Consider the following 12,481-nt stretch of genomic DNA (forward strand, 5'->3'; position numbering starts at 1 on the left):
ACTGGAGTTATTCCATCAGTCAGTCTTGGACTGCATCCCCATGTCCAGAAGTACAGTGGGTGAAATGTGGGAGGCGGTGTCTCCGCTGTCCTGGCACCGTGCTCTCTACCCAGTGCCTCGTTTTAAAAGAGTCATCCTATCAGTTGGGCTCCCTCCCGTTGCTGGTAACTGAAAACTCCAAGCCAAACCACCATGGATGACACTGAAATGTGTTACCTTTAAATACAAGAAGTTCGGCAATCTGGCCATCCGATTCCTGTGACTCACTTGGCTTCATTCTTCTCCATGTGCTGGCTGCTCCTCCAGATGGCTGGGAGAGCTCTGAGCTTCACATCCAGACGCAGGGAAGGCAGAATGGTGGGTGTCATTTCTCCCGGCAGCTTCTGCCGAGGGGGGATGAAACCTCACCCAGGAACCCCCATCCTCAGAATTCCCCCCTTACATCTCGTGAGCCAGACCCAGGTCACTAGCCTTCCCTTGAAGCAGCAGTGCACAGAAAGACTGGGGTTCCCAGTATTGTCAGGGATCAACCAGCATCCACCACTAGATCTGGAAGGAGAGACAGCTTTTCCTGAAGCACAACATGTGAAAGAAGGATGGAGGCCTGAATAAAGGAGAAAGGAGAAAAGGGCTATCTGGTGGTGCCTGCTGTAGGCATTTATCAAGCATCCTATTAATACATACAAGGGAGGGTGATAGTAACATGTTCTAAATCCCTTCTTGAATTCAGAGTCCACTTCTAAAGGAAGATTTACAAATGAAAAGTCTTTGAAAGTTAAGGGTCCCTTCATCAGACTCCTGACCAGATTATCATAGAGCAGAGAGACCTTCAGACCATGTCAAATATATGCAGCCTCTGCCACCATCAGGACCCCCAGGGACAGCATCTCCTGGGAAGCAAGCAGGAGCCTCTGCAAATGCCTCCAGCAGCAGCCTGTGGAGGTTCCTGCAAAGGTACTCACACAAAAGCAATGGAGAGGACTTCCCTAGTGGTCCAGTGGTTAAGAATCCACCTGCCAACGCAGGGGACATGGGTTCAATCTCTGGTCCAGGAAGATTTCACGTGCCACGGGGGAACTAAGCCCATGTACCACACACAACGACTGAGTCTGTGCTAGAGCCCATGCTCCACAACAAGAGGAGCCACCACAATGAGAAACCCACACAGCACAACCAGAGAGCAGCCTCAGCACAGGAACAAAGACCCAGCCCAGCCAAATACAATCAATTAATTTTAAAAAAGCAATGGAGAGACATGCCTTGCAAGATAAGGGAACACAGCTGCTACCCTCTAGACTCCAAAATGTTAACTTGTTCTGTGGATTTCTGGAGTTAAAAACTGGGTGCTTGGAACAGATGTTTCAGGAAAACTACTTTAAGCTCAATATAAAATGGAGGTTATCAACAACCAGAACTGCTGAAAAATAGTGGGGATGTCCATCAAAAGCAGAGAGAAACTCTTCTCTCAAGGACCACAAAGTAAAGGTCATGACAAGGAAACCTTTACCAAGGTAAAACACAATCAAGGCATTTTAATCACAATATGACCCATTTTAATACCAGCATCATGCTAGTAACTTACAGTGCACACTGAGTATTCGGTCATCATGTATAGCAAGTAGGTACTTGAAGTTTCTTAAACCTGGACTCGGTGGATAAGAGTCTGCCTGCCAATGCAGGGGACACAGTTTCAATCCCTAGTTCAGGAAGATCCCACATGCCAAGGAGCAACTAAGCCCATGTTCCACAGCTACCAAGTCCAAGTGCTGCAACTACTGAATCCCACATGCCTAGAGCCTGTGCTCTGTAATGAGAGCAGTCACCGCAATGAGAAGCACCACAGCTGGAGAGTAATGCCCACTCACTGCAACTAGAGAAAGGCCTCGCACAGCAATGAAGACCTGGCACAGGCAAAAATGATAAAAATCAGGCAATTAAAAACTTTAACAATAAAGTTTCATAAACCTGAAAAAAGACTTTCCACTAAAATGTATAACCAGGACACTCCAGGACATTGATGAAGTTAGGATATGGGTTCATATCCACTGTGTGAGTGAAGTGAAGAAGTGAAAGTGAAAATCACTCAGTCGTGTCTGACTCTTTGCGACCCCATGGGCTATACAGTTCATGGAATTCTCCCATCCAGAATACTGGAGAGGGTAGCCTTTCCCTTCTCCAGGGGATCTTCCCAACCCAGGAATCGAACCAGTATCTCCTGCATTGCAGGTGGATTCTTTACCAGCTGAGCTATCATGGAAGCCCCTTGTGTGAGTGAGTAAGATACAAAGAATGGCCACAACTGAATTCATCTTCCCCAAAGTCAGCACTGACTCTCAACTTCCAGCCTCATCACCATACTCCTTGTCACTCAGGAGTGAGTCCTTGGAGTCAGAGCTCCTTTCCTCTCCTCCCCGCCCCCCCTGCAAGCCAGCAAGCCCGTTGAATGTGGCCTCCAACATGCCTCTCACAGTCACCACTTCCCCCTTTCTGATTTCTTGATTTGGAGGAGGGTTATCTAAATCTATCCCTTGAATTTATACAATAGCTTCCTAACTTCTATCTCTGACCCAAATGCACTTCCTAAAGTGCAGCTTCAATGACATCACTCATCTGCTCAAAACTTTTCTAACTCCTTGTAACCTCATGGACTGCAGCATGCCAGGCCTCCCTGTCCTTCACTATGTCCCAGAGTTTGCTCAAAGTCATATCCATGTCCATTGATGCCATCCAACCATTTCATCCTCTGTCATCCCCTTCTCCTCCTGCCCTCAATCTTTCCCAGCATCAGGGTCTTTTCAAATGAGTCAGCCCTTCGCATCAGGTGGCAAAAGTATTGGAGCTTCAGCTTCAGCATCAGACCTTCTAGTGAATATTCAGGGTTGATTTCCTTTAGGACTGACTGGTTTGATTTCCTTGCTGTTCAAGGGACTCAAGAGTTTTCTAGTACCACAGTTCGAAAGCATCAATTCTTCAGTGCTCAGCCTTCTTTATGGTCCCACGCTAACATCTGTACATGACTACTACCCTCATATATGATTTTTTAATAATTATAAATTTTTGTCCCCTACCCTCATATATAATTGTGGAGCCATTTTTTTTTTTTTTACTCCCATTTGGAAGGGGGAAGAATGGCAGACCTACAGCAGTCACTGGTTTACAGGATTCTGAAATCCCACTTGGCAGACATCGTGAAGGCCCCCTAATGCTGGAAGGGTGGACTGTACCTTAATTAGACCTGGCTATTCTTGGATAAGGTGTGTCTCTAGAGGTTTAGCTGTCCTTACTAAGAGACTGAACAACAAGAGGGCAAAAATCTTATGTCTTTAGTTTATAGGACCAAGGGGGAGTCTACTGAGTTAAAAGAAACTATTGAAATGCACTTGGAGATCCTGAACTCAGAGCTGGGTGAAGTAACTGGTAAAACATACAGATGTTTTACCTTAATCACCAAAAATTGCCATTCTTGACCAAAATTAGTTTCACCAATCTTGAAGCTTTTTCTTACTTCACAAAAAAAAACAGGGAATACCTTTTTCCTTAAATAACTGAGGAAGTTTTTACTGAAAAATTAAAGAAAAAACTATCTCAAGTTGCTAAAAAAAAAAAAATCTTCTTTTATAGTTTGGACTCCCTTGGAGAGAAGGTGACTATAATCCACTGTGAAAAGATCATTGGCAAAGCAGACTGAGCAAAGACTATTCCATGTTTTGACAAACTCCCAATTCGTATCCCTTTTCCTGAACACACAGGGAGACGTTTTTCTAGCCTCCCTTGCAGTTGATGGGTCAATAGGACTGGGTTCTAGTGAGCAGAATGTCTGCAACAGTCAAGTAGGACACTTGCAAACCTGGCTCTTAAAAGCTTCCTGCAGGATCCTCCACGCCCCTCCACTATTCACAGCAACCTGAGACTGTTCCAGTCAGTCAAGCTCCAAGACAGTGGAGCCTCAGTCAGTCCAAGTCTCAGAGTAACTACGAGGAACAGGGCCCCTCCCCCCCATATACCCCGGTTGGTACATTCTGTGCTTGAGAAAAACTCCTTTTAACATTTGACATTTCAGGGTCAGTAGAGTAGGTGCTGAGTAGTCCATACACAATCCCCAACCAGACCTTTCATAAACTATACTTTTGGTTAAAAAAAAAAAAATCCAGAAGAGGGACTTCCCTGGTAGTCTAGGGCTAAGACTGCATGCTCCCAAAGCAGAGGCCCAGGTTCCATCCTTGGTCAGGGAACTATAATCCACAGGCCACAACTAAGACCCAGTATAGTCAGATAAATAAATAAATGTTTTTAAAAACCCAGAAGAAAGAGTGTGATGGAAATTAACCAAATTCACACAACCTTCAGAAGAGTTCTCCCAGGGTATCAGGGTTCTCTTACTAATAAAAGTTAGCACGTGTTCTTTCATCTGCATGTTTTATCTGAATCAGCAAAAATTGCCATTCTTGACCAAAAATTAATTTCACCAAGCTTGGAGCTTTTCCTTACTTCACCAAAAGAAAACAACAGGGAATACCTTTTCCCTTAAATATCTGAAGAAATTTTTACTAAAAAATATTAAAGTTAAAAAGTAGCTCAAGCTGTTAAAAAAGTTTTTTTTAAGCAACTCAACTATAAAACTCACAAGCAGAAGCCCAAAAAGAGAAGACTAGTCCACATGTTAGGTTGTCTTTAATTTTTTATTTAAAGAGATGTTTTTTAACATTTGTGAAATATTCATCTGGTTATGAGAGGTAAGAAAACTTACTAACCTAAAAGATGAATGTAACTTGAAAAAAAGCATTGATCTGTTCTCAAAGAGCAATGTTAGGTGTCTTTAAATACTAAAATCAAACAAAAAAGCTAGTTACTTAAAGCACTGAGGTAGCAATTTTTAGATCGAAGTGTCCGGCAACAGTTGTAATTTACAATAGCAGAGACTCCCCTGTCTGCCGGTATGTGGTTTCATGACGTCTCTTTGGATTATTGCCCTTTGGAATCAACACCCATGTTTGGAATTACACTTTAACTTCAATGTGAAAGTGCAAGTCACTCAGTGGTGTCCAACTCTTTGTGACCCCACGGACTATACAGTCCATGGAATTCTCCAGGCCAGAATACTGGAGTGGGTAGCCTTTGCCTTCTCCAGGGCATCTTCCCAACCCAGGTCTCCCACATTTCAGGTGGATTCTTTATCAGCTGAGCCACCAGGGAAGCCCCTTAACTTCAATAATCATTACAAACTTTCAAACAGACTTCATTCACCTAGACTGAGATTGACCAAAGCAAGTCGACATATGAAGCAAAAAGAGCAAAGAGTTAAACAGAGAGAAAGCCACAAGAATAGCGGGAAAGGAAGAGACTGGGTAAGAGCCAAACAAGGGAAGGTGAATGAGCAAAGAAATGCACGATCATGATCATTTGCTGATAATGATAAGCCGTTATCATTGTCCCGGTGCCTGAAGGGAGAAGAAGGGGAGGACAGGAAACAACTAAAAATGGCCACATGGGACCGGCCGGGCTGAGCGCTCCCTGAGCCTGACGTCCTATGAGGAATTCACAGCTCAGGTGTTTGTTTCTGTCTTATGCCTGCTAGGACCACAGAATCTGTGAGTAGGAAGGTCCCAAACACTACACCTGCCCCTGTCTGATGCAGAAATGTCCCTGAAATGTTTTCCACTGGAACTGAAGATTGGGTATCCTAGCATCACTAAACTGATGAAATTCCATAGGAACCAGAGTAAGATTGAAAATGCCAGACAGGTGTCTGCTTCTCCTCCTTTCTGTCTTCGTTTCCTTCCTTCTTTCTTCTCTTTTCCCTGACTCCCAAGATGTGGGGGTGGTATGTGACACATCTGCTTTCGTCCAAGGAGTTTCTCAGCAGAGTTACGGACTCCCAAATTTGAAGTAGAAGTTGAACATGGTCAAAGAAAGGAGGACGGACAGAGAAATGAAAAGGTTAGCAACAAGATTCACTGGAAACTGAAAAGACAAGACTGTTTTCTTGGGAAACCAGGTTTAGGGCAAGAGCTGGCCCCATCCGGGATTAAAGCCTTTAAAGCTTTAGCTGTTATGAATGATCCCTCAGGTAACCTCTGAGATCCATCCTCAACCCCCTTCTCTTTTCACCCTACACACTCTCTGCTGACTTTTACCTCCCTACCCTCACTCCACGGGGAAGGTTTAACCTTTCTGAGGGGCAACAAACAGCAATGACAACTGCCACTGACCCGAATCGGTTCACAAAAGCTGCCATATCAGGAGAATGAATTCTATGCCCTACCAGTCTGTGGTTTTCATTCCAAGCAACAGTGATCACCAGGAAGAAAAAAATGGCAACACAGATACGTAAAAACATTCTTATTTTCATGACACCAAGCCAACAAGAGACAGGACAGGTTATAGCACAGAGGAAGTTCCAAGTGTGAAAGCCTGTTCTGTCCTTTGTTCACAACTCCAAGACTGCCACCCCTATGACACTCTAACCATCCTGTGACCTTTGCAAATTCCTTTCCAGATCCTTCTCCAGGGTGGAGCTAGATTGATCAAAGACCATCCATTTATCATTATTGTTTGATTTATTTGCATTTGACTTGTCTCATTATAATATCATTTTCAGGAAGAGACCTCTAATTCCAATAACCAAGGGCCCAGCAGGTACCATCTGCTGTCTATTTAGACCTCAGTCCTCTCTGGTTGCACTTTGAGTGTGTTCCTTGTTTAAGTCACAAGAGTACAAGAATTGCAAGATATTACGAGATAGAGTTACAGTAATTCAGATATTCTTTAGCCCCCTCTTCATTATCTTGGTGAACTGAGTATTTCAATCTAACTTAAAAAACCTCAAATACTAAGGTCTTCAAGATTACCTCCCTCCTTTTCACAAGGCCTTTTACCCAATACCAAACAGCAATATTTATAGAGCCATATATTACTATTACTTCCAATCTATTAAAGCAGATGTCCTCCTTTTCTTTGTCAGAATCTATCACTATCTTAGCAAACTCATCCAAGCATGGTTTCACTATTGTCCTTAGATGGATGATGTCCAAGTCTATATCTGCAGCACAGATCTTTCTTCTAAATGCCAGCCTCTATTTTCAGCTATTTATCTGACATGTCTCTGAGCCATCTTGCTTAGCCTGGCTTTCCTAGGAAGCAGAATCTGAGGTGGAGATCTCCACGTGGTGGTTTATTGGGGGTGCTCTTAGGAACACCACCTGGGAAGGCGTGATGTCTGCAGGGTTGCACAAGGAGAAGTTGAACTTTGTTGCAGCCCCCCAAAGACTCAGTCAGTCCCATAGGAACCTGACGATCCTTCAACTCTGTTCCAAATTGGGCCAAGGAGGCTCAGACTTCAATCCCAAGATCTACCCACCCTTGGTGGTAGGTCACCCACAGGGAAGGTGCATAATCTTGAGTGAAAGCAGTTCCCTTTATGGCAATTCCCACATTGGAATTCAGCCATGAACCACGACAGCCAGTTTCCCAGACTGCTGGGAAAATGCATATCTAGCAGCTTTATCTCCTCCTGATGACTAGAGGTTGTTGCTCCTGCCAACACCATGACTTCTTCCCTTGCCTCGTGCTCTCCTGGCATGAGGAGCCTGGAGTAACTAAGAGCTGTCATAGCTTGAAGTTTCATAGAGACTCTTCTTGTGTTTCCCGTTGGAAACGTGTCCTTCTGGAAACCAAGACTTCTAAACCTATGGAGCCCAGAGCTGTGGGGATGAGAAACAGAAATTCCCTAAGTGGGTCACTGAAGTGACACCAAGAGAGGCCACCTTCCACTTCTACTCTCAAGGATCCTACCTTCTCTAGTCACAGCACCATGTACTGGCTGTTGATGTAGAATGCCTGTTGCATCCCGGAGGATGACCCCATCCTTACACACTGTCATGTCAAAGTTGGTGCCACAGCTATGCTTTTGAAAGGCTGTTCTCTTGCTCTCTTTGGCTGCAGCTTCCAGGTGGCATGGTAAGTTAGGGCTGGAGGTACAATATGTGGTGGGGACAGTGGAGCCCATGGTCAGGGGTGTATTGATTCACCTCCTTTGCTGTAAAGTAGGTGTGGGTGGCACAGGTGTGGGTGGCACATCACAGTAACCCATCCAGAATGAACCATCATCATCTGTATCACCTGGATGGCCCTGGTACAGCATCCTCTGGCACAAAGTTTCATTATCACAGAATACATTCAATGCATCCTCCTGGAGCAGAAATTCCTCTCCAAGATCAGTCATTCTTAATGGCATTACTATATAGAAATAACAATATGTTACACAGTAGGACAAAAAAATCAGATGAATTTTCAAAGAAAAAAAAGCAGACAACTTCAAATAAATGTGATGTTTTAGCAGATTGATCTGGATTGGATATCCAGAGTCCTGGGGATGTGTGTGCATTGTCCTTTATCCTTAAAAATTATTTAAGAGAAGGAAGCACTGAGGTGGGAATGAGTGCTGGAGTAATAAATCAAGAGATCTGAGATCTGAACCTGGATTTTCAATTGATAATGATGTAATTTAGTTAGGACATTGAGCAACTTAATGTTTCCTGCAATAGCAACCTCTGTTTCCTCATCTATGACCCTACCTATGAATATCTTTTCCATGTCTTTTCTTGGATGTCTCAAAAGAACCTCAAACTCAACATGTCCAAAATCCATGTCATAATTATCCCCCCACAATCCGGTGTTGTTATTGCTGTTGTTTTTTTTTAACATTTCCAATCCCTGAAAATGACACCACCACCCATTCAGTCGCTCAGGTCAAAAATCTAATTCCCCTTGACATCTGTTTCTTCTTCAATCCCACTATTAAGTCTATAACCAAGCCCAGCTGATTTTACCTCCTAAAATCAGGCTAGGTGGCTCTAGAATTCATTGGCTCCAGTCCGTCTCTTCCACTGCCACCAACACCCCCACCCACCCCAGTCCTAGCCACTTCTTATCTGGGCCAGTGCAGGATCCTCCCAACTGCTCTCTCTGCATTTACTAAGCCCCCATCCCATTCTCCTAAGATTCTGGGCATTTAAGCTAAATGCCCCACAGATGCATGTACACACACATGAGCACGTGCACACGCGCACGCACACACACACACACACACACCCCTTTTGAACAGCAAATCCCATCCTGCCACCACTGCCTTCTTGTCAAACATGACCTAAGAGGCAGCACACAGCTGGGCCCCTGCCTCCTTCTCCAGTCTAGTCTGAAATCAAGCTCCCACTCACTGCCTATCAGAAATGCTCCTCTGTTATGGGCTGAACTGTGCTCCCCCTCCTCCTGACCTACTGAAAATTCAAGTGTTAAAAGTCCTGATCCCCAAGTAGCTCAGAATGTTGCTGTATTTGGAGATCAAGCTTTAAAAAAGAAATTAAGATAAGTAAAGTCATGTGGGTGGGCTCTAGTCCAACCTGACTGGTTCTCTTACAAGGGAAAATTGGTATACAGTCACACACAGAAGAAAGACTGTGCAAAGACATAGAGAGAAGATGGCCATCTATAAGCCAAGGAGAAGAAGCCATCCCTGCTGACACCCTGACCTCTGACTTCCAACCTCCAGACCCGTGAGACATAAATTACTGTTGTGTAAGTGTTATAAAAAGCTGAGTCTCCCTTCCATGTGGGAGCTGAAGAGTGGCTCTCAGCCCAGCTTGAGGAACCCACCTCAAGAATTCACCATGGCGGCCACGGAAGAAGGAGGCAGGTGGAAGGGAGGAGGGGGAGTCTTTCCTTGGGAAAGCTTCGTGATCTGTGTCCCCACAGTGCTCCCTCCATCCTGCTCTCTTCCTCTTTATCCGAAGGCAGGCCCTCAACAAACAGAAAGCGAGGTGGCCCTGTCAAACCATCAGAGGAGTTAAAATATTATATTAAAGCTGAGCTTCAGGAGGAGTACTTACATCCATCCATGTCCTTCTGAATTTGCCTGGGAGAGTAATGACGGCTTTAAGGTATTGCTTGAAAGTTTGGAGTTACGGTCCTGTCAGCCTAGGTCTGAAAGTTACTTCTATTTGCGAGAATTTGGGCAAGCCATTTGAATTCTTTAAAGTCAGTTTCACTCAGTCAGACAGGCGTGGAGACACTTCTGGAAGTAACATCGCGATGACTGCCCAAGGAGAACCCCAAGTTCAGTTCAAACTGGTATTGGTTGGTGGTGGTGGTACTGGAAAAAATACATCCGTGAAATGTCATCTGACTGGTGAATTTGAGAAGTATGTAGCTACCTTGGGTGTCGAGGTACATCCTCTTGTGTCCAACAGAGGACCTATTATGTTCAACGTATGGGATACAGCTGGTCAGGAGAAATTTGGTGGACTGAGAGATGGCTAGTATATACAAACTCAGTGTGCCATTACAATGTTTGATATAACATCAGGAGTTACTCACAAGAATGTGCCTAACTGGTATAGAGATCTGGCACGAGTGTGTGAGAACATCCCAATTGTGTTGTGTGGCAACAAAGTGGATATTAAGGACAGAAAGGTTGAGGAAAAGTCAATTGTCTTCCACCAAAAGAAGACTCTTCAGTACTATGACATTTCTGTCAAAAGTAACTACAAGTTTGAAAAGCCCTTCCTCTGGCTTGCTAGAAAACTGATCAGAGACCCTAGCTTGGAGCTTGCCACCATGCCTGCTCTTGCACCGCCAGAGGCGGTCATGGACCCAGCCTTGGCAGTGCAATACAAGCACGATTTAGAGGTTGCTCAGATGCCTGCTCTCCCAGATGAAGATGATAACCTGTGAGGAGGTGAAGCCGGGGCCCAGTGTCAGAAGTCTAGTTTTATAGGCAAGTGTCCTGTGATGTCAGTGGTGCAGCGTGTTTGCCACTTTATTATATAGCTAAGCAGAACATGTGCTTAATATTTGGATACTGAAGGAGGAGGATGGGCTTTGGAGTGAATGTGGCAGTTAAAAAAAAAAAAAACTTTCATTTTTTGGACCTGCATATTTAGGTGGTTTGGAGCACAGTTGTTTCCTCCTTGAGTTTCAAATATAAAACTGCTATAGTCACATGACGTGGGGAAGGAAATGGCAACCCACTCCAGTGTTCTTGCCTAGAGACTCCTGTGGACAGGGGAGCCTGGTGGGCTGCTGTCCATGGGGCCGCACAGAGTCGGACACGACTGAAGCGACTTAGCAGCAGCAGCAGCATAGTCACATGACAACACTGACAGGTGAAATCTTGTTTGTTACTGTCATTCCCATTCCTTTTCATTTAGAATCAGAATAAAGTTGTATTTCAAATATCTAAAAAAGACAGTCAGTTTCCTCACCCCTACAATAAGAAGAGTAATTATAGTAACATTATTATAGGAATATCATAATAATTAGAAGTAATATATGTAAAGCACTTACACAATATTTGACACGTGCATGTGTGCGAAGTCACTTCAGTCGTGTCCGACTCATTGCACCTCTATGGACTGTAGCCCCCCAGGCTCCTCAGTCCATGGGATTCTCCAGGCAAGAATCCTGGAGTGGGGTGCCATGCCCTCCTCCAGGGGATCTTCCTGACCGGGGATCAAACCCGTGTTTCTTATGTCTACTGCATTGGCAGGTGCCCCTAGCACCACTGGGGGAGCCCGTAGAGTCAGCTTAAATAACTAGTATGTTATCAGAACTAAGGAGAAAGCATGTTAACATACTTTCATGTGAGATCTGTTTACAACACTGTAGCATAATTTCTTATCTCTTCCGGACACTGTCGGTGCTCCCTGCATGTCCCCTCAGTCTCCCTTCTCTTTTCGGACTGCCCTTCTCCTGGCCACTGTGTTCTTTGGCCTCCGACAGTCTGCACCTGGACCTCTCTTAGGTGACACCTCAGGCTGCTGGAGTCTGGAGAATGACAGGTACACTAAGAAAGTCCAGCTCTCTTGCCTTGTGTGAGGACAAACTCTGAGTTCCCTGGTGGGATCAAAATGCCATCCTTGCTTTTCTCTTTCACTCTCCCCATCTTGCCTCTCCACCCCCTTACTGGTTTTTCCTGGGATCATTTCCTCAATAAATCTCCTGCACATGGACCTTGGTCTCAGAATCTGCTTCTGGGGAGCATAGGCCATCCTGCTGGTACTAGAAAGAAGACTCGCAGCCTTTTTAAGGATCCAACTCTAAACCCTGCAGAAGAGGCAGGAGGCAACTCTTGAGGAGATGGAGCTCAGGCTTTCAGCCTCTCTCAGTTCAGAATGCTGGTTCTTCACCAACACAACTAGAGAGTAAAAATGACGTGGATCAAAATACTCTCTTTTCAAATCACCACATTTGAAATTGGAAATTTGAGAAACAGATGTTCTTCTTTCAACTTTTTTTCCTGAGCCTTAGTGCTTCTGTCTGTGAAACGTTTATACTAAAGAAGTTTCACAGGGAGTTTATGGGGATGCATGTACTTGTATCTTAAACAAAATATTTTTCAGTTACTGTATTTTCTTTCTGTAGCATCACCTTCTCCCCCTTAGTCCACTATCATGAAAGATGCTGCAACAAGTCCCAACCAGCTTGT

At 44.5% G+C, this 12,481-nt stretch overlaps 1 pseudogene; it reads left to right on the plus strand.

Annotated features, from left to right (window-relative positions):
* The first annotated feature begins 10,086 nt into the window (after window positions 1-10,086).
* On the plus strand, window positions 10,087-10,728 carry LOC145512454 (GTP-binding nuclear protein Ran pseudogene; annotated as a pseudogene).
* Window positions 10,729-12,481: the final 1,753 nt, after the last annotated feature.

This window comes from Giraffa tippelskirchi, chromosome 7 (genome assembly GCF_054371585.1).
Source record: "Giraffa tippelskirchi isolate mGirTip1 chromosome 7, T2T-mGirTip1v1.2.pri, whole genome shotgun sequence".
In the NCBI taxonomy this organism is placed as follows: domain Eukaryota; kingdom Metazoa; phylum Chordata; class Mammalia; order Artiodactyla; family Giraffidae; genus Giraffa; species Giraffa tippelskirchi.